This window comes from Crocodylus porosus, unplaced genomic scaffold (assembly GCF_001723895.1).
Source record: "Crocodylus porosus isolate Cpor-Errol unplaced genomic scaffold, CroPor_comp1, whole genome shotgun sequence".
Classification (NCBI taxonomy): Eukaryota; Metazoa; Chordata; order Crocodylia; family Crocodylidae; genus Crocodylus; species Crocodylus porosus.
Genome location: NW_017728936.1, coordinates 5,659,689 through 5,680,465, shown reverse-complemented (window position 1 = coordinate 5,680,465; position 20,777 = coordinate 5,659,689). Strand labels below are relative to the sequence as shown.

Genomic DNA, 20,777 nt, shown 5'->3' with positions numbered 1-20,777 from the left:
GGGCAGGGGGAGTCTGTGTGGGGCATGGGCAGCCCCAAGCAGCCCCTCGCAGGCTGGAGCTCTGCCAGCCTGCAAGGGAAAAGCCACAGTTTCCCCCATTTTTCTCCTTTAAAGGAGAATCCATTTTTAAAGCTTGTTCACAACCCTTTCATACATCCTTGTGACCCATGGGTTGAGAAACACTGCTTTAGCACAGTCACCACAGGGCAAGTAGGATCTCTGCAGCATCTCTCAAGGAGCTCACGGGAACTGGTACGTTCCCAATCAGGGACGAGGTTATGCCCCTTCCCACATCAGCACTCAGAGTAATTGCACTGTGCAAATAGCCCTCATCTTGATGACACCCGTGGCCATGCAGAGCTCCTTTGGATTGGACTCCCTGCAGGCTTTGGGGTCGAGATCAAATTGCAGGATCAGACCTGTCCTTTGCAAGCAGAGACTCTGCCTTCTACAGGCAGCAGGGCAGATATGCGCAAAAGTATATGGAGGGTAAAAATGGTGCTCGGAGGGGGGGAATCCAGGTTTGCTATGGGGTCACCTCGGTGAAACCCCCCCTGCCCACTGCAAAGAAATCACTCTTTCAGTCGCAAAGAAGCTCCCAGCCACCCCTTTGGAGAGGAGCATGGATTCTGTCCCAGTCCAAAGAGCAGCTAAGTGATGTGCCAAGGTCATACAGCGAGGCTCAAGCAATGCCAGGAACAGCATCTGGGAGCAGAGCCCTGGCTGCCCTGAAGGCAATGGCAAAATGCCCGGTCCCCTCCGTGCATTCGGCATGATGCCCAAGATGCCCATTCTCCTCTGCTGCAACTGCCGGGCTCTGCCCTTGCACAAGCAATTCAGGCAGCTCAGGCTTCTGGAGGGAAATACCCTTCCCAAATGCCTTTCCCCATGACTGGGACTCGGGGAGAGAGGGAACCCAGCCATTTCCCGTCCTATTCTGACTCCATGCCTGGTTTAGCAACTGACAAATGCCACCAGTTAATTTCTATCCTTTCCCCCTATCTTGGGTGCTGCTGACATTTTGATATTTCCCCGTGAGATTAGCCTTCACATAATACATTTCCCCCCCGCCCCCTTTCCTTCTCGTCTGTTTGCTTCGCTCTTTCGTTCTCTCCAAACTCTGCTGAACCCGCTGCAAGATAAATCGTCCAGAGACTCCCGGTGCATCCTTCTTTACACTTCACCTCTCCCCACCATGGATGAGAAATAGGCCTTTCCCTCATCCATCATAAGTCAGCGTGACAAGGGTGTCGTTCTTCGGCACTGCATCACTGTATCATCCTCCTCTCCGTCCTGCTTCACTGAGCAGCGTTGCTTTCTTGGGAGCATCTGGGACCTTTCTAAAGTGCTTTAGATTGTATCAGGGATTCAGACACGCGTGCACTCTCTCACACACACACACACAAGTTATTTCCGAACTCCCTCTTCCACCAAATTACCTTGTCCTTCAGGCTGCAATCTAAGCCTCATGCAGAGCTAGCTACAGGGAGGACTTGTCTTTAGAGGCAGGGAAACTGAGGCATAGAGAGCACTTGGCACTTCTAGGGTCAGGCAGTGAATCAATGACAGGCGAAATGGGCTTTCTGCCCTGTGCCTGGTCACTAACCTTCTCACCGCTACAAGACAATAGCAGGGGTATCACAGCTGGCTGGATTATCATGCAGATGCAAGAGGGTTATCATGTTGGAAGGAAAACACACCTCACTAAGGTCTCTCCATTTCTATTCTCCCCCACCAACAGGGAACAGAGGAGGCATTATCCCCATCTCCCGGACAGAGAACTGAGGCACAGGGTGGATTGACAGGGTTGCCCAAGACCAGGTAGGACGTCTGTGGAATGAGCTGGAAACAAAGCTATGGCTCTGAGTCCAACAGAGCGGCCACATCTAACCTTGGGCTCCTTCTCAACATGGAGCGAGAAGGAGCCTTCGAAGGTTTGGGACTCACTGAGTCTCAGTTTCCTGCTCTGCACAAGGGAGGGAATAATTAGCACTGGGCAAAAAAAAAAAAAAAGCAACTTTTATTCTGCCCAGTAATTCTATTTTCATTTTACAAAATTCATTCAAAATATTGAAGACCTCCACTAGCAACACCAGCCCCCTTCACCAAAGGCAAGGACTACGCCGCTTAGTTAGCTCTTCACAGCAGTGTAAGGGCTTCAGATGTTAAGACACAATAGATGAGTTAAGACTGTACTTATCATCATGAATACCAGCATTAAATGAGATAGACCTCAAGGACTTACTGGGGACTATTTACAGGATAAATGAGGAAACTTGAAAGAGCATTTCAGATTCAAATATATGGAGGACAGAAGCTATTAAGAAGTTGAGAGAGAATTAGCATAGGGAGACCAGCAATACATAATGCAATAGAGGGCCACCACCTCCCGCTGAATAGGGACACAATACAACAGGTTTTTTCTGCTGGCGTTACTCCCCCAAGGCAGATCCAGGAAATAAGTAACACGTTATTGTCTGACAGGATTTGCTATTTGGCAGGATAATGGTGCCACCTCTACACAACAGAGAAGGAAGAAGACAACACCCCAGCATTGTGCAGAACCCTGCAATGCACCCAGGATCATGGACCCGCAGGTCAATAGAGGACCAGTTCAGTCCTCAGACAATGTGAGGAACATGAAAGTTCCTCTCTTCTTCTGGAATGAAAGGAGGAGAGAAAAGGAGATTATAGCTATGGAGCCCAAATGGATCTTGTGCAGACACAAGTGGACTAATGGGCATTGAGCAACTTGACTGCAGCAGACAGATTTCTCAAGCATGTATGTACCCTGCACTGAGTCTCAGTGACAGCATATGGCAGCTGTGCTGCCCCTGACTGCCGCAGCCTGCTCTTCAAGATGCCCTGGGAAAAGCCCTTTTAGCCCTGGGGCTTGCCAGTCAGCACCAATGTACATCAGTGAAGCGGTGCAGGACCCTGGGCTGCAAATAGCATGGGTGGAGGGAGCCCAAGAGAGTGACAGGAAGGTCAATTGGATGTCTGCCCAGTTTTGAACTAGCTGGCAGTGATGCAAGGTGCAATTTCTTTGTGCCAGTTAGCAACGAGGTCTTTCACAGCCTCACAGTGCACTGGAGATGTGACGTGAACACGCTTGTACAGACACTTACCGTGCACATCTGGTTTTAGCCAAAGCTACTATTTTTGTACTTGGAATATAAAAAAAAGATCACATGCAAAGGCAGATGGCTGCTTGCTGGAAAGTTTAGGTGCGAGTCTAAACTTCTCAACTACAGAAGGAATTGCTCAGCATTGCAGTCCTGCTCACGTTCGCTGGTCTACAGCTAAGTACTGTTCTGCACCCCAAACCCTCTGTTATTAATTCAGCCTTGGAAAAGCTAAAGGAGAAATGCAACCCTTTTTCCAGGCTTAGATCCAGAGCTCAGGTAACCAAATAACAGTCGTTATTATTGGTCAAAAATCCTCCAACCGAACAGCTTTCTGCCAGGAAAATGCCAATCTGATGCAACACAAGGGTCTTGTGGGAATTTGTCAGAGCTCTCAAAAATACTGATGAAATGTTATGGACACGTTTCTTTTTTCATAGGGTCAAAGCATTTTATTGTTGCAACATAATATACTAGAAGGTCAAAACAAAGTACTTTAACCTTAAGCACACTGACATTTCCGATGCAAACCTGGTGTTTAAAGGGGGGTGTAGGGTGTAGCCGTGCTGGTCATAGGCGGGCAAGCTTCTTTGGATAAATTCGGTATCTTTTTTTTTTGAGCAACTAAAATTATTGGAAAAATTCTTCTTTGCTTTCTCTTTTTAGTTGGTCGAATAAAAGATACCAGGTTTACCCAAAGAACCTTGTCTGCCTTGTGTTTCATGAGAAAGTTCAACAGTTCATTTGGGATGAAAAGAAATGTCAGAAATTTGGGAGCTGCTGCAATGCAGAATCCAAGTTTTGACCAGCTCTGGTCACTTCCCCCGGGAACCGGGAAGGTACCGAGGACATCTCTCTGTCATTCCCCACGACCCCCAACAGCAACAGCTTGGAGCCTCGGCACTGGGAGTCGAGTCTCTATGCTGCCTAAGTCATCAGCACACTGTGCTCCCAGCATGGAAAGATTATACCCCTAAGCGGCCAGGCAGGCTCGGGCAAAGCAAGGCTGCACCGACGGCGAGCTCTGTGACATGGATCTGTAGCTCAGCGCACACAGGTACGCTCGCGCTGGGTGCCTTTGGAACAATACGGCATTGTAACCGCTCGTGTCCAAATGTGAGAAATCAAGGGAACAGCAGAAGTCAGATCTCTTTTTGTTTAATGCTCAAACCTGTCTCTGGATCAGAAGTGGCAAGCTTGTTTCCATGACAATCTCAGGCAAGTCGACTCGGAGACATCAAGAAAATGGGAAAGAAAGCTGGCAAGTGAGAAGGTAAAAGGAATGGCTTACAAGGTTAAGGCTCTTGACTGGGACTCCAGAGGGGGATCGTCCATCCCTGCCTCTGCAACAAACTTCCTGTGTGACCCTGAGTCAATCATTTGACCTCTTTCACATCTTCTGCTGCAAAGTGGAAGCAATAACTCTGTGCTATGGCACAGGAGCGCTCAGATATTATGGCAGTGGGGCCATGCGAGAATTGGGGATGGCAAACATTACTGAATGATGAGGCAGGCGGCTCTGCAAAAGAAAGTACAAGTGACACTCACATAGCAGTCAACACCAGTACTGGAGGTTTAGTTCACATGTATTTACAGGTCATACGACTACTAGCTAAGAGATGTCTGTGGAGTTCAAGGTTACCGATGAGTATGCAGTAGTAGTCTGACATACAGCTCATTTATGGTTAACTTTAGCTGAAGTTGTACGCACTTATTAAACCAATCAACACTAGGAGGGTGCACAGCATTGACAACAGAATACCTGAAACCACCCAAAACTCAACCCAGGTGCATGTTTCCGGAGGAACAAGTGCGGGGCTCCTGAGACAAAATGACTGCATGCACAAATATGGCCTGGGGAACGATTAGCTGGGCTGCAGCACTGCTGAGAAAGCCTTGGGGGTTACAGTGGAGCTGAATATGAGCTAACGGCACGTCCCTGCTGCTGCTGCTGCTGCTGCAAAAAGCCAGGAACATTGCTTACATATCCACAGAAGTGTCTCCCCAACACCCTGGAGTGGTCATATCATTGGGCTGGCCTATTATAAACACAGAAATGATTTTCAAATTTATTTCTTGGTTTCCATTGTAACACCCCAGTGCTCTGGGGCCTGTGCTGGAGCTTGTAGCTGCTAGAAATTCAAATCCTTTTTTTATATGGTGTGCAGCAAATAGGAGCTTGGCACGGTACATCACACATAAATAAAACCAGTCCTTTTGTGAACAACCACCCATGGGCCTAGTGTGCAGCTTGAAGTGGGTTATCGATATGCAAAGCAAGACAACCACCTGCGCGAGCCAGCAGCAAAGCAGGCAGGCACCCCCTGCCCAAACGAACCGCAGCCTCTTCTAACTCATCCTACAGCCCCCCACACAGGCCACTGGAAGAGGCATTCACTAAGCATTTCAAACAAGAGGAGTCTATGCTACAATCAGGTGGCAAAGTAATCGGGCTCCACGTGTCATGCAGGAGAATGCAAGGTAGAGCTCCCAGCCATAAGCTCTCCTTTCATTCCCAAGATAAGTGGCTCAGCTGGAAAGATAAGATTTAACTGTGTTTGCTTCAAAACCCCAGAATGAGCTGCCCCTGCCTGCCAAGAGAGATTGATTTCCTAAATAAGTTATAAATCACCTGAAATTTCCCTTGGCACACGTGAAGAGGGATAAAAAAGGGGGGGGGGAGGGGTGGCGGGAGGCGGAGAGAGAGAGAACGAGTATGGTAACCATGTTATTCCATTAGGGGTCATGCTCGGCGAGGGTGTTGTTTTTAAGTAGGTTAGCTATCTGGAGCATTTCTTAAATACAATGTTTTGCTTTTTTCCCCTCAAATTTAATCTCTGTGTAATGATTTTCCACCCTCAAAATTTAATCTATGCTTTGCTGCACTCTCTGCCTCCATAACGACGGATTCCGAGATGGATGCCGTTTTGTGTTGGTCTCGCAGGACGGCATGGTGGAGAGGTGGTTGCTGGTTAGGAGACATGTCTAGTGGGCATTCAGGGCTCCTGGGCTCTATTCCTGCTGCTTCTGCTAAATCCATCTGTTGTTTCTGATAAGTCATTTTGCCTCTCTCAGCCACAAAACCGCTGTTTGGAAAACATGGATAAAACTGATGTGATCATTCTTAGTCCATTCAGTGCTATCAGGGGTGCCTGTCTGGTCCCCGTGCCTGGGCACCTTGCAGTCTAATGCATTATGTATTTCCCTAAGGGAGGCATATGTTGTTACTCCCCGTTTACAGATAAGGAACCAAAACCCCAGACACTAAAGGCCTGGCCAGAGAAACAAATTATACTGAATTATGCCATGTCAGCTGCTCTGCGTGTCCTCTCCTAGGCCATGGTAAGGGAAACTAAATCATGGCCGGTCAAGGCAAGGTGCCCCAGTTCAAGTCCTGCAGTATGGGGGTAGACACATGAACAACTACCACAGCATAAATCCAGCCCCTCTCCACCCATTTATATTTGATATAATTTCCCATCCGTCCAGTGCATGTCTACCAATGCGTAGCATGAGTAAACACATGTAGGTAGAAAATACCGTGGCAATGCAGGCTTCTGAGCAGGCTGTATAAGTCCACTAGTGGCCCTGGGTAGCTAGACAAGTCTTCATTACTGTTCACTCCCATTCCAGATAGACTAAAGTTACCCCTAAAGTCAGATAGAAACATTGGACCAGAGCAGGATGCTGACCCCAGGTCTGCTTTAGTCCCTCTTTGTGGCTATAACCACTTATCTGTTCTTTTCTCCTTGAAGTAGGTCTTACACAGTGCCTAGATCTCGTGCTGGCCCTCTTTCTAAGGCCAAAGGTTGTCATAATGTTGGTAAAACACATTCTGATCGCTGCATTAAAGGTGGCATGTACAAAGTGTTATTGCTAAGCCTGTCCAAAAGAGTCTTCCCATGAAGACAAGGATCCCCACTGTGCTCCTTCCTGGCTACCATCCTTCTTCCTGAGAATGTGAACAATATTTTACAATAAAAAAAAAAAAATCCTACATTTTCTGAATCTCAAAAGTCTGAGATAAGTAATATGCCATTAGGCACCAGCCACTTTTCCCATCACCAAAAGTGTTGCCATTTCAGGCAGGAATTCACCAGCTATTTAACATTACTCGGCACCACCAGACAACAGTTTGGGAGGATAAAAGGAGGAACCCCATCTATAATCAAAACTAATCACAAAGTTGAGGAGGCATTTGGGCCAATTCTCCAATTTAGTAGGGAAAAAAATCAAACAATATTTTCCCAGTATTGTGACAAAAGGTGCTGTTGTTTGCAGTCGATTCACAGACTGCAAAATATCTAATAGGATTGTGTTCTTAAAAAGTTAATTACTGGACCTAGTTCTGCAAATGTGGCTGCTCCAAGGCATGTTGATCAAAGTTTGAACCAGGTGTAATGTAACTGCTGTGCAATATTAGTTTTGCTCTCTGATTGAGGGAACTTAACACAGCCATTTTCTGCTAGGGATGTTCATGGAAAGTAATGTTTAAATCTCGTGCATCCAGAGCTGCTCATTTTTTTTCAGCACATCTGTGCTAGTAGATACAGACCACACTGAAAATTTGCAGAAGGTGATCACAGTACTGTGAAGCATAAATCCTCAACATTCATGAGTCCAGTCTCCATAAAAAATGTTGTACTAAATGGTGCCACTCTTTTCCTTTGCTTTCTGGTTTCTAAGCTTTCAGATCACACCTGCTTTCTACTTTCAAGCTTTTCTCCATCAGCGCAAGAAATAGCAACAAAACTTCTTTTTTTTTTTTAATAAAATTGAAGATTTTCTTTATAAATCTTCTGATTCCCAGACTTGGGTCAGTTTGTTTGTTTAAGGAAAATCTCCTAAATGTAGCAATCTTGAGAGCTGACAACAATCTTATCACAATAGAGGACATGTCAATCCCATAGGCAGCTTGTGTCCATTTTCCACAGATTTTGCAGCACGTGAGTTCACTCAGATAGAAAGTGGAGCACAGGCCTGCAGGCAACATTTTAAATACATGTATGCATGTGCTTAGACACCGAGCCAATTAAGGGCAATAAGGAAGATAGTGTGTCCATTCAGAAGCGACCAGTCTACCTCAAAATCTAAATGACGGGTGGCTGGCTGTTGGGATCAATCTAAGGTAGGGAAATATGCCTTGAACTAATTCAAACAGGGTGCAACTCATTTCTGTGCAGAGCTGGGCACAAAGTCTAACCACCACTTAAATCTAGGGGCACGAGGTCCATTTTAAGGGCTCACCTGGGACGTAGGCAGCGAGCAATAATTGAAGGAAACTGCAGTCCGCGCATGGACGTGGTGTGCGGGGGGGGGCTGGAATAAAAGCAGCTCAAGGATATTCTGTGAATCAGCTGCTGCTGCCCTGAGCACAGGACCCAGCAGGGAGAGGGAAGAGGCAGCACGGCCACTTGCCAGCCAGGACGAGATCAGAAAGCGCCTTCCCTCGATTTCCTGTCGGAGCACTAATGCTGAGAATAAAGCTGAGATCAAGAGCGGGAAGAGAAATGGCAGGACAAAGGGAAGCCTCCATCTCTTGTGCACTTGGCTTGCTCCTAATCTGCCTGTAATTGCCAGGTACCTCAGCCCTACAAAATCTGAGATTAGCTTGAAGCAGATCAGGGCCCAGAGCTAATTCCTCTCGGGACTGGTGTGTTCAGCCAGATAGTTCGTCTGCTGGGCACGAGTATTAACTACATGTGCAAGCTCATGAGGGGCATCAGCAACTGGTGGAAATCAGCCAACTTCTACTGAAGTCAATAAACCGCTCCTGGCTTGCACCAGATGAGCATAAAGCCCCTTTCCCAGGTTGCAAGTTCAAAGGCAGCCCAGGAACTAAGAGACGCTGCTGCTCTGTGGCCCATATAAAACTAACCAGTGGCTTTGCTCTTGCTCTTTATATCTTCATGTGTGATGATGGCTGGCTGGTTTGGCAGACAGACCACTGACTGCGAGGATGAGAGTGGGCGAATGCTGTCCCTCTTGCACCCGGGACACAAGGGGATTGCAACCTCTGGGACAGACCTTTTAACAATACTTATGCAGCTAATTAAAAGACAGAAGTCAAACCTTGAGTGCCTGCAGGGACAGCAAAGACGAACTTAGCCAGGTGCTCCCCTAGCATCACTGACATCTGGTACCATTAGGGACACTACTTTCTGAGCTGCAAGTCTGAAGGAGCCTCAGGTTCTCGCTTGGCTTTTACCAAATGTCATGGCTGGCTGATGGGGCACCAGGACAGGTAGAGCAGCTCATGACTTCACCGCTCTGTGAAAGACTCGCAGGAAGAGATTCCTGATGATTTTCTGTGGGAGCCCACTCCCCCCCCCACCCCCCAATGGTGGTTGCTCAGCATGCCCAGACATGGGGAACCTGGGCTCTCTTCACAGTCCTGCCACTGGTTTGCTAGGAGACCCTAAGAAAGTCATTTCTCTGAATCTATGAAATGACTTTGTTAGGGTCGTCACAGAGCGGTGAAGTCTGTCAGCTGCTCCTGGTGCCCCATCAACTATTTCCCCTCTCTATGCCTCAGTTTCCTCATCTGTAAAATTGGGAAAGTCATTCTGACAGCCTCGAGAAAGCCCTCTGAGTCTCTCCATGGTGAGTGCTGTATAAACACCAGGCAGGGTGTAACCCTCATGTATCTTCTTCCCTCACAGCCCAGTCGGTCCTGGCTGTTTCATGTATTGTTTCCCCAAGAGCAGGAGGGAGAGGCATCAGCACTCATTCATGGCATTTGTGCAAGTCCACAAATCCTGGCTAGACCACAAGCCACCCAGTTAGGTGACACGGGCTCATAGCTTTACAGGTTCGGCCCAGATCCAAGCAGGAATAGTTATCCAGAGCGCAGAGCTAATCTCTGAAGCCAGCCAGGGTTCAGGGACTCCAACCATGCGGCCTAGTGGTCACACATTGCAGCACAGAGCCATTCCCATCACTGCACAGATGGGGGAGCTGAGACAGACGCAAACCACTGGCTCTAGGTCACAGGGGGTCAGGACAGGACCACAAATGCTAAGGATTAGATCATGCTTCCTTCCCAAAGATTGGGTAGGATCCCAGAAGTCTGGATTCAGACCTCCTTGAATTAACTTTTAGACACGCTCCCTTCAGGCAAAAAGTTCAAGCATTTCAAGGAGAAAGCAAAGTCTTTATGAATGCTGAGGCAGTCCCCAGAATTTGCATCTTGATGAGTACAGGCGCTTTTTTCCTTTGATCTTGGACTAGACCACTGGCTGTCTTCTAGCTGCAAATCTCCAGTACATGCTCACCCATCTCAATGCTGGACACATCCCTAATAATTAGCCACTCAGCCTCCACCCCCCTTCCAGATTGCTGTAATTGACTGCCTGGCGCTCCCCTCACACATGCCATGATGGAGAGACAGCAGGGCACGGCTATGGGGTGCTAAACAGCTGGAGATGGACTTAGAGAGGGAGAGAGAAAGTCTGCGGGAGGAAAGAAAGAGAAGCTGTCATGTGTCACTGAGCCGCAGTCACCAGGGCTAATTGAGCCTTCAGGCCCCATTCCTCCCAGACGAAGGAAATTGCGTGAGATTAATGAACAGAACTGATGATTTTTTCCATAGTGATGTCTGGGCTAGGCAGCAGAATGAGAATCAATGAGGGAAATATAAATAGTAACGATCCTTTAATAAGGCAGCCAGGATTGGGACCTCCAGCTCAGGGGGTGACCCCAGTCCTGTCCCCATTGAGCTAGCGTTTGCATACACTGCCAAGCTCCTTGGCTGAAGAGAGGGCAAGGACCAACAGGGCTCTGGCAACTCATGTGTGAGGTCAGGAATATGTTGGGAAGGAAACATGGGGGAAACTCGGCTGTCTACCGCCATCTCGCAGGCCGTGCACAGAGCACGCCAATGCTCTGTCCCAGTCCTTTCGGATACGTGGCTTAACCCTGACACCCAGTTGAAGGAACTATCATTTTAGGCAACAGTATGCAGAACAGCTTGATTTTTGTGAGGATCCCATCATCATTCCTGTCCCCAAATCCCTTCTGATCCCAACAGTCTGCCATTGTACCTTAGGGCTTTGGTTGGGGGTGGGGATTTAAAATGCGGGGGGAGAGGGGAGAGCATTTTACATGGGAGTACAGGCAATGCCACAGTGAGCTACATCCATGTCTGTCTAGCCCAGCGCCCAGCCACCAGCACCAGTTTTGTCAGAAGGCCAGTGCAGAGGCATTGGCCCTCCAGCACAGCCTTATTCCAAGCACTCCCTAGCAGCTTTGGTTTTTCTTAAGGAACGACATTCGTGTAGGATGAGACAACTTGTTTGCATGCCATAAGGCCAGCAGCTATCTCATATGTAACCTAACCATCCACTTAAATCCACTCTAAAGAGACCAAGGAGGGATGGATGGATTGCATGGATTTTAAAGCATTTAAAAACCTGGACATTTAGCTGAAGAGTGGCTTAAGGAGTGCTCCAGCTGAATCCCCAGCAGCCTGGCACAGCATTGGTTACCTGGATGTGCTTACCTGGAGCTGCGGTTATTATGCAAGTCAGGCAGCTTTCAGGACAATTAGGCATCTCTTCTGATGCACTGAATTGCAGGTGCCAGTTCAGCTGCAGCTGGAGAGGCATGCAGTGTCACACTCAAGGCATCACGTGGCAGAGGCAGCAGGGTTGGCTCGTGGAGGTGGGAGCTGATGCTCTGGTCCTAAGGGTGCCTTTCAGGGCAGCTTTGGCATAGCTGTGCCCTGCCTCAGTTTCCCCGTCTCACATGGATGTTATTAGGACACTTAAATTGCTTCAAAGTCCCAGACACATGGAGTTATTTACTATTAATATTCTCTGGGAACAGAGCCAACCTAGCTGGGAAAGGCTCAAGAGACCAGCCTAGTAAGATCACTGTCAATGATCCAGTCAGTCAGAGGGATCTGACTCAAATTCTGATCCAGTGTTTCAAAGGGTTGGAAAATCCTGGCCAGCAGTGACTCCTGTCATATCAAGACACCAATCCATTTTGAGCACTGACTTCACCTGGCTTCAGGAGACAGGGAGGCTTCCTGGAAGGAGCATGGACCTGGACTCCTCCAGACCTCTCTCCTCAATCAGAGTTACTGTTTTGGGTAATGAGGAAGCATGGGAATTGATTTGAAGCCTAATGAATAATCAGCTGCCATCAATAATTGTAATCACTAATCTGGTGCAATTAGAGGTAATTATAATAAATGCAATTTCCTCCCAAGCTGCTAACGAACTGCAAAAATATGAATTGACTTGAACTGGCTGCCTGTGATTTATGCAGTTGCAAGACGAAGAATCCTATTATCCCAGCTGACTGCTTTTAAAGGGACAGCAAGTCTGGTACGTGGGTGACACCCTCATCTCACAAAGGGTAGAAAGACATCAGATGCCAACTTCTGTGATCCCAGGAAGAATGCCAGGTTAGATTTGAGCCCCCACTGCCAGACCTTGCCTTATGTGTAAATGCAACTTCTGCTTTAGTTTTTATTTTCAGTGCATGCCATCTTGGAAGCAAGAAAGTATTTGTGCTCAGAGATACACACGTCATAAGGAAGCTGTGGTTATGGATCTATAGCTCAGAGGACAGAAGCTTGTATTTTTGGAGCTAACAGAAGTCAGCTCCAGCCTCATAGGCTCATGTTGTGTGTTTATGGCTTTTTTCCCAAATGTCCACTAATTGGGCATGTCCAAGATGTCACACCTAGAGCCCAATTTTAAGAGGCAATTGGTATGAGAACCAGGTGGGAAATGGTCTTCTTGTCTTAGGAAAATTTTCTCCATCCCAAGTCAGGGCAAAGAAAGAATGGCAAACATGTTTACCAAAAAAATATCAGTTCAGGTCAGTGAAAAGGGTTCATTTCTATCACTTCAAAAACCTTTTGCTTCAATTTAAAGCAGTGCATTCCTGTTTACTAAAATGTGCTTAAATCATAAAACAATCATTTGTTTTGAAACAGAAGACTGGAAATTTTAACTTTGAAAAATGTCAAAAATTAAAACATTTTAACCATTTCAAATTTTTGTCCACCATTTTCAGTAGTTAAAAAAAAATGTCAAAACTGACCTTTCCCACCCCAGGATTTTGACTGTGATGAAGAGGCATTTTCTGGTGAAAAATATATTTTACTAAAAATTTCCCCAATCCTAATGAATATCCATAACTCCACAATGAGTCAGTGTTTAGCATTTCTGAAAAAACAAATTGCAGATGGGTCAAGCTACCTCCCGTGTTGAGTGCCAACTTCAGAAAACAGGAGTTTGTGACTGCTGTGCACATGATTCAGCTATACCAAACCTGGTCCCAAGGATGAAGAAAGAGAAGCTATTACTCCAGAGATGCTGCTGCCATCCAGCGCTCTTCGGTAGTTTCCAGATATGCCCCGTTACATGCAAGAAAGAAATCCTGCTTTCTAATTGGTCATGTGACCAGTCAGTACACCTCTCTATGGTTTGTCAATAATGAGGACTGAAGTTAGATCATGTATGCAAATGAGCACATCCTGGCTGGCTGAGCCCAAGCTCAATGTTAAATTATTATTCTCATATTCTAAGTCAATAGTTTGCCCTCTCATGTCAGTAAATCTTGATATTCCCCTCCTCAGAAATCAATATCTGCCTATTATTGGTCTCTAATTGTTACAAAAATGTAATCAAGAGTCAATAAAGGAAAAGAAGATGTCTAGTGCCACAGCACAAGTTTCAGCTGCCCGACGACATGGTGTACCAGACTTCAGATTTCACTGATGCTATCCATTGCTGGGGCAGCAGTCGCACCTTGGAGACCCACTCATGGAGCAGAGAACCACTGTGCCAGGTGCTGCACAAACACAGGGCAAGGGATGGTGCCAATGAGTTCACAGTCTCTGCTGCTGCATATATTGCCCAGTATCCCAATGGTTAATACCAATGGGATAAAGTGTTTGAATCCAAGCCAGATCAATAGGTATTCAGCAGCCACATATAGGCATGAAAAACACTTGTACATAACCACCAGTCTGTTCCATATAAAACATACCCTGCACTAACTGGCAGAGCTGGCTGACTTGCCCTGCAGACCTTTATTTCTGATGCATTAAAACTGCCTTTGGACCCAAAGAAATATTTCAGGGAAACCTATTTCCATTTTGGTAGAATATTCCTTTATTTTTCCAACCTCAAAACTCTGTTTTCAGCTAACTTTTTCCACCTGTTACAAAAGGGTTTTTAAGTTTGTTCTCTGTCCGGTACATAAAGGAAGGAAATAAGATTCAGGGGAAAATAAAACGTTTTTTCAGTGTCTGTGAAAATAATTGGCGCTTTTTTTTTTCTTTTTTTGGACCAACTCCACTCCTTATGCACAACCTTGATAGAGAGGCCAAGGTCAGAACAGAGCCACTGTGCTTCGAACTGCTACTTCTCAGTCAGGGTTGGGGCACCTAGCAAAGAGGAGCCTGCGGTGTTGTTGTCCGTGCTGTGCCATCCCGGGTATTAACATGCAACGCAGGTCTCCCCAGCTGTCAATACGGCACCTTCACCAAAGCTGAGTCCACACGAGAAAACAAACAGCCGGCACGAGTGCTGGCTGAGCTCTGGATAAATCTTGTCATGATAATAAAGATACTGGATTTGAAATTCATTCTGCAAAAGGACACACTCAAGGTTGCGACGTATCAAATCCCTGTGTGAAAGCTACCTGGAAAACAGGCAGGCTTGAGAAGCAGCTCTAAACACTGTCCTGCTATCAAGATGCAGTCAATGCCAGCAAAGCCCATCTCCTTTTCACAGCAGACCTCACAGGTGCCAATTTCTACCAGGACACTCATTTTTTTCCCCTGCTTATGATGGAGGTTGGGATCATCATCTTCAGTTCACAGACAGGGAGGCAGGGAAATATTAAGCAACTCATCCAAGAACAAAGAGCAAGTCAGTAGCACAGCTGAAATCAGGACATGCTGCTGACTCCCGTATCGCAGCGCAGGGGATAGGGCACTACACCCAGCCCTTCCACTGACCCGCTGTGGGATGTCGGGTGCAGGCTTTGCCTCTCTAGCCTTTTGCCTGTCTTCCCATCCCAAGTCACTGGTATTTAGACTGTACGTGGAGTGTGAGAGGGGTTGGAGTGGATGATAGAGGTTGCCCCTAAATGTAGGAGGTTGTACGGGATCTTCTGGGAGGTTTCTTCCTATCCTAAGTGTAAGGTAGGGTTGTGCGAAATAGCACCGTTCTGCTTCGACTTGTGTTTTGGCGAAACAGTGTTGCATTTCGAGTTTCATTGAAAGCACTGGTCTGTTTCGTTGAAATTGTTTCTCTGTTTCGATGCTGCTTTAACGTTTCTCCCATAGGCTATACCACACCCAGCGCCACGAAGATCGGTGCTGCCACTGGGCCCAGCTGGCAGCACCAGCTTCCTGTCATCCGGCAGGCAGATTGGGGGCCTGCACCCCCAGGAGGAGTCCGGCACAGCCCCCACAACCCTCCCACAGGTGCGGGCGAGCCCCTGATCTGCTTGTCGGAGTGACCGCCCTGGGCCCCGTGCTTTGGAGGGCCCCACGGAGCCAGGTGGAGTGGCCGTGGTGATTCTGCACTGCCGCCGCTGGCCTCCCATCCAGCCAGGGGCAGCGGTGGCTTCTTTGCATCCAGGACGCACAGGATCGGGGTGGAATGGGTCCCTGCACAAGCTGATTTGCCTTGGGCCCCACACCAGAGCCAACCCAAGGAGGAGCCTGGCTTTGAAACTTGAAACATTTCCAAACTTTCAAAACATTTCGAGTGCCCTTGTTTCATTTCAAAGCTGTTTTGAAGGCTTTTGTTTTGTTTCGATTCCTCTGTTTTGAGCTCGAAACAGCTTTGAAATGAAACACCCAGCAAAATTTTGCACAACTCTAGTATGAGGCATGAGCCACTGATGTGCACAGCAAACGGCCACTAAATGTCAGCTCCTCAAGACATCTGCCGTCCCAACAGCTTGAATCAACAGGTGGCACAATGGAGACCTTGTCTCCTCTTGGCCAAGGCCCCTGGGTCTTGCGGCAATACAAACAGACCAGCAACAGTGACCCTGAGCTCATCCCACACAGAAATAGCCCCTGAAAAGTCTCCCAGTATTGATGATATTCCCTGGATATTTATGTTAGGAAAGGCTTTGTTCCTCTTCTAGATGGCTCCATCCCTTCATCCCAGTTGCCCTTCCTATTTATCTTTGCCCTTTCCACTTCAATATAACACCTCTTGAGGCCTACAAATGACCAAAACGCCTCACTTCCCCCTCCGTCTCAAACCAAAACTAAAAAAGCACGCCAAATCCATTGTTTGGACTCAGATGCTATGCAAGTGTGGTCTATAAAGCAGGGGTGGGCAAAATGTGGCCCGTGGGCCAGATGTGGTCTGCCAAACCATTCTATCTGGCCAACAAGGCCCCTAAAAAATGCAAACATTAAATATTGATCTGCCCTGGGCTGCCTGTCATGTGGCCCTCGATGGCTTGCCAAAACTCAGTTAGCAGCCCTCCACCCAAAATAATTGCCTGCCCCTTCTATAAAGCAATAAAGCACCACAGAAAACTATGGAAAACAAGAGGTATGCAAAAAAATTATACCCAATTCCTTTTAATTACCCAGCAACCAATGACACCAGTGCCCCAAAAATGCATAAGTAACATGCACGAGTATAAAGCCTTACATCGCCCTGCTTAAAATTTCCAATTGCAAAACATTTTTCCCCCCTGCGGCAGAAAACAAGTAATAAATATGGAAATCCAAAAAGCCAGAGAAAATAGTGACTTCTCTGTCTCTCGCCGACAAAGTACACGGCAGCTTCGTAAGGAAATGAGTGAGTTTATTCCTTCACTGCACTTTCATGAATTCCTTATGGTTTCATGTTATTGCCGACCCATCAAAGTGACAGGTGTCTTTCTTCTCCTGACAGCACAGCCCGCTGTTTACAGGCTATCAGGCAGCCAGTCTCCCAGTGACTGCTCCCCTGCCAGCAAACCAATTGAGGTGCTACAGTTCTCTTTACCAAAGCTGCTAAAAACCTCCTTAAATTCATCTCTAGTAAAATCTACATGGAAAATAGCTACAATAGGGAGAGAAGGGAGAGGGGGGGAAAGGGCTAGTACAGCTGAATGCACCAGAATCCACTATTAAGGGAAAGAAGCAAATCATTTTGGATTTTATACAAGGACATCTTATAATTAGCCCATGGATTCCAGACTGTTTCCAAGCCTCTGCATGTCAGGAAGTGGTTGGGATTTGGGGTTTTGGGTTCTAACTAGTACCATATGTACCCCATACATGATTACTATGGACAGCATCCCTGCGTACTGAGTAAGGAACATCAGCATTGCCTGGCCCGCCTATTCTGCAATGACTTTGAAATGAGGTTTCTTACGGTAGTCGGCATCAGTTGCTTTGGAGGAAACCCTTATTATGGACAGTTATGACAGACTCTGCCCACGGGGGGAAAGTTCTTCCTAACCCGCATCAGTTAATGCTCAACTTCTGACCCCACTCCTGAGAGTTTATAGCTCTCCTCATGTTTTATTCTATCTAATGTAAGCATGGACAGTTTTATCTTTAAAAATGTCAGCTCTTTATTGGGAATCCCATTAAGCTGTTGTCCTTGGTAATATCCGTGGCAGCTAGTTCCCCAGGTCACTTGGATCGAAAAGCCTTTCCTTTGATCGGTTTTAAATTTGTCGCTTTTTTAATTTCATTGGGTGCCCCGTGATTCGGAAGGGCCAGATTTCCCAGTGCTCTTCGCTGCTATGAATTAAACAGTCACAGTCTCTTTTCTGTCTCCTCTTTTACAAGGACAGCTGTAAACCCAGGGGTAGGGTAGATGTTGCATCTCTTGAAGGATCTCATGGCTTCCTTCCAAATCAGCTGGAAAGCCAAACCCTGCCAAATGAACTGCTAGTGAACTCCCATCAACTTTTTAACATTGGGACAATTGCAACACTTGTTTTCAGTTATTTTGACCAAACCTGTTTCAATTTCTACTGTCTTTAATTTTTCCTTATGACATATTGCAAAAAAAAATAAAAAAAAGGATGTTGTGATACTTTTAAAACATTTCCTCCCTGATTTTCTTCCCGAATGGAAATGCTGAGAAATTCAGATGCTTTTGCAGAGATTGTAGTCTATGAACTCTGATGGACAGTGGCTTCAGTGAATCTTCCCCGACCACCTGTAATAGCCATAATCATTGCCTAGGTCCTTCAGCTGTAACAGCTATGGGCAAAGCCAAACTACATCATCTTCCTAATTGGTCCTTACTTGGGATCCCTCGTTATTTATTTCCACTACAGCAGCCCATAAAGCTCAAAGCAAAATTAGGCCCCAGTGTTGTAGATGCTTTCTCAGAAGCCCCTCATATGTTGCCCTTAACTAGGGTTGTGAGAATATTGCCTACTGAACCTGTCTTTCAAGGGAAAATGGGATTGTTGTCCAAAAGTGAGTCATGAAAAGTCTCTGCTGTCTGTAGAAAACATCAATATGCAAAGAAAAAAAGTGCCTGAAAACCCAAGTTTGTTGACTGTGAAATTTTCTGAGGGGGCTTACATTCCCAATTCTCCAGTAAAGGCAGGTTGAGCTACATTTTCCTACAGGCACCAGAGCCCCCATTTGCCTGCTATGATACTTGACCTCCCTTCAACAGCTCAGGAAGTTGTGGGGCATTAATGGAGATGTAGATAAAGGAAACAGAGAGCGATGTCCCTGAACTAGAACTCCTATGTGGGGCTGACACAGAATTTTAGAGACAAAATATTTTATTTTTCATGAAAAATGTGGAACTGGATTTTTGGCCCAAAACTGAAGTTTTCCAAAGCAGGGTGTGTGTGCATGTGCACACATGATACAACTTCCAAAAGAAAAAAAATCACTTTCCAGCCATCATAACCTCCACTTTCCCTAAGATGTGTTTGCCGCTATTTTCTGGCCTTCACCACTTCAGCAAAATAGCTCACCCAACAGCTCATTATATGCCAGTTTGATGAGGCACATTTATCTACTTGTTCATTAAGCACCAGAACAGATTTTCTTTCATGAGTAATCTTTGCTCACGCAAGCAGCTCCAACCAGCTGGGGCAAGTAGCCCCAAGCCAGCTGGTTCATGTGCGTGAGTAGGGACCACCGGTATGAACCTGAGCTTCGTAAGTCAGCTTGGCTGAAATACAAGCTACTAGCTATCTTAAGTTCCTCCCAGGCCCTATCACCATGGGATGTGAGCAACTCACCATCCTTAATCCCTTTAACCTCACACCCGCATTGTACAGATAGCAAAGTAAATGAGAGGGCCAGCTTTTCAAAGGTATTTAGGGGCCTAAAAATGGGCCCCTTATGGAATTTTTTAGAAGGCATATAGAATCATAGAAAACAAGGGTTGAAGGAACCTCAGGAGGTCACATCTAGTCCAACCCCATGCTCAAAGCAAGACCACCCCCAACTAGATCCAGATAGATCTAGACCAGCCCCAGCTAGTTCTAGATCATCCCAGCCAAGGATTTGTCTTAAAAGCCTCCAAGGACAGAGCTTCCACCACCTCTCTGGATAACCTGCTCCAGTGCTTCACCACCTTCCCAGTGAGAAAGTTGATTTTCCTAAGTTCAAATTCATATGGCTTCCTAACTCCTGTTGGTCTTCATGTGACCTAAAGACCTGGGTTAGGTGCTTTGGAAAATCCAGTGAGGCATTTAGCAACAAGGGCTGCACTAAGCTTTGGTCGCTGATGTGATTCAGTGGAGATTTGGTGATTGGTTGATCACCTGATTTGGTGGCTGAATCCAGGTTCGCTGGGGAGCACGCAGGGGGGCCTCCCATGCCCCCCCAGCTTGGTGACTGGTGCCCCCCGGGTCTGGAGGGGCACCCGGGGTCTCCCTGCAGCCAATCGCTGAGCCAGAGGGAGCATGGGGAGGGGGGGCAGTACTCTTCCTAGCAGACCCAGTACTTCTGGTCCACTTCCAGGTTCGCTGCCGAGCATGTGGAGGGCCCCCACACACTCCTGTGGGACGCTCCATCCGCCCCAGCATTGCAGCGATCACAAGCCATGCTGGTACCTCAAGGTATGTAGAAAAAACATTTAAAGCTGTGTCTACGTTCGAATCATTGATTCTCCGAATCAGCATCAAATCTTCAGATTCAGATTCAGCCGAATTGAATCAGGGACAGCGATCCGAATCAACAGATCAAATCACTGTCCCTGATTCAGGCTGAATCTGAATCCAAATCCAAATCGAATAGGGCCCACTTCGCACACCCCTATTAGCCACATTATCTGGTCTCCTCAGCATTTATAGTATTTGGGGGAAGAGAGAGAAGAGAGAGACACTAAGGTAGGGGCAGGCAATTATTTTTAGGTGGAGGGCTGCTTAACGAGTTTTGGCAAGCTGTTGAGGGCGACGTTGGTCGCCATCTTATGGCCTGAAGTCCCACCCCCTGACCTTTGCCACCAGAAGCCCCCCCCCTTGTCCCCGGAAGTACTCCTTTCAGCAAAGGGTCTTGCCATCTCAGAATCAGAAAAATACCAAATTATATTCTAAAAATCAGACATCTACAACATCCAATAATTTGATTTCAAAAAATATTTTTGCCCTGATTTACATGCGTTTGTGTAGTGTGCACAGAGGTGATTGTATATCATAGTTTAAAATGACATCTTACTCCTGTATATTGTGGGGGTG

The 20,777-nt window shown here is 46.8% G+C and overlaps 1 protein-coding gene and 1 long non-coding RNA gene across 8 annotated transcripts in view; both read right to left on the bottom strand.

Annotated features, from left to right (window-relative positions):
* NTM (neurotrimin) overlaps positions 1-20,777 on the bottom strand; it is a 624,942-nt gene that overhangs the window by 482,391 nt on the left and 121,774 nt on the right. The gene's annotated exons all lie outside the window — the stretch shown is intronic.
* Positions 15,612-20,777, bottom strand: part of LOC109318018 — a 15,881-nt gene continuing 10,715 nt past the window's right edge. Inside the window, exon 3 of the long non-coding RNA XR_002103165.1 lies at positions 15,612-15,694. This is a non-coding gene — a long non-coding RNA (uncharacterized LOC109318018). The remainder of the gene's footprint in view (positions 15,695-20,777) is intronic.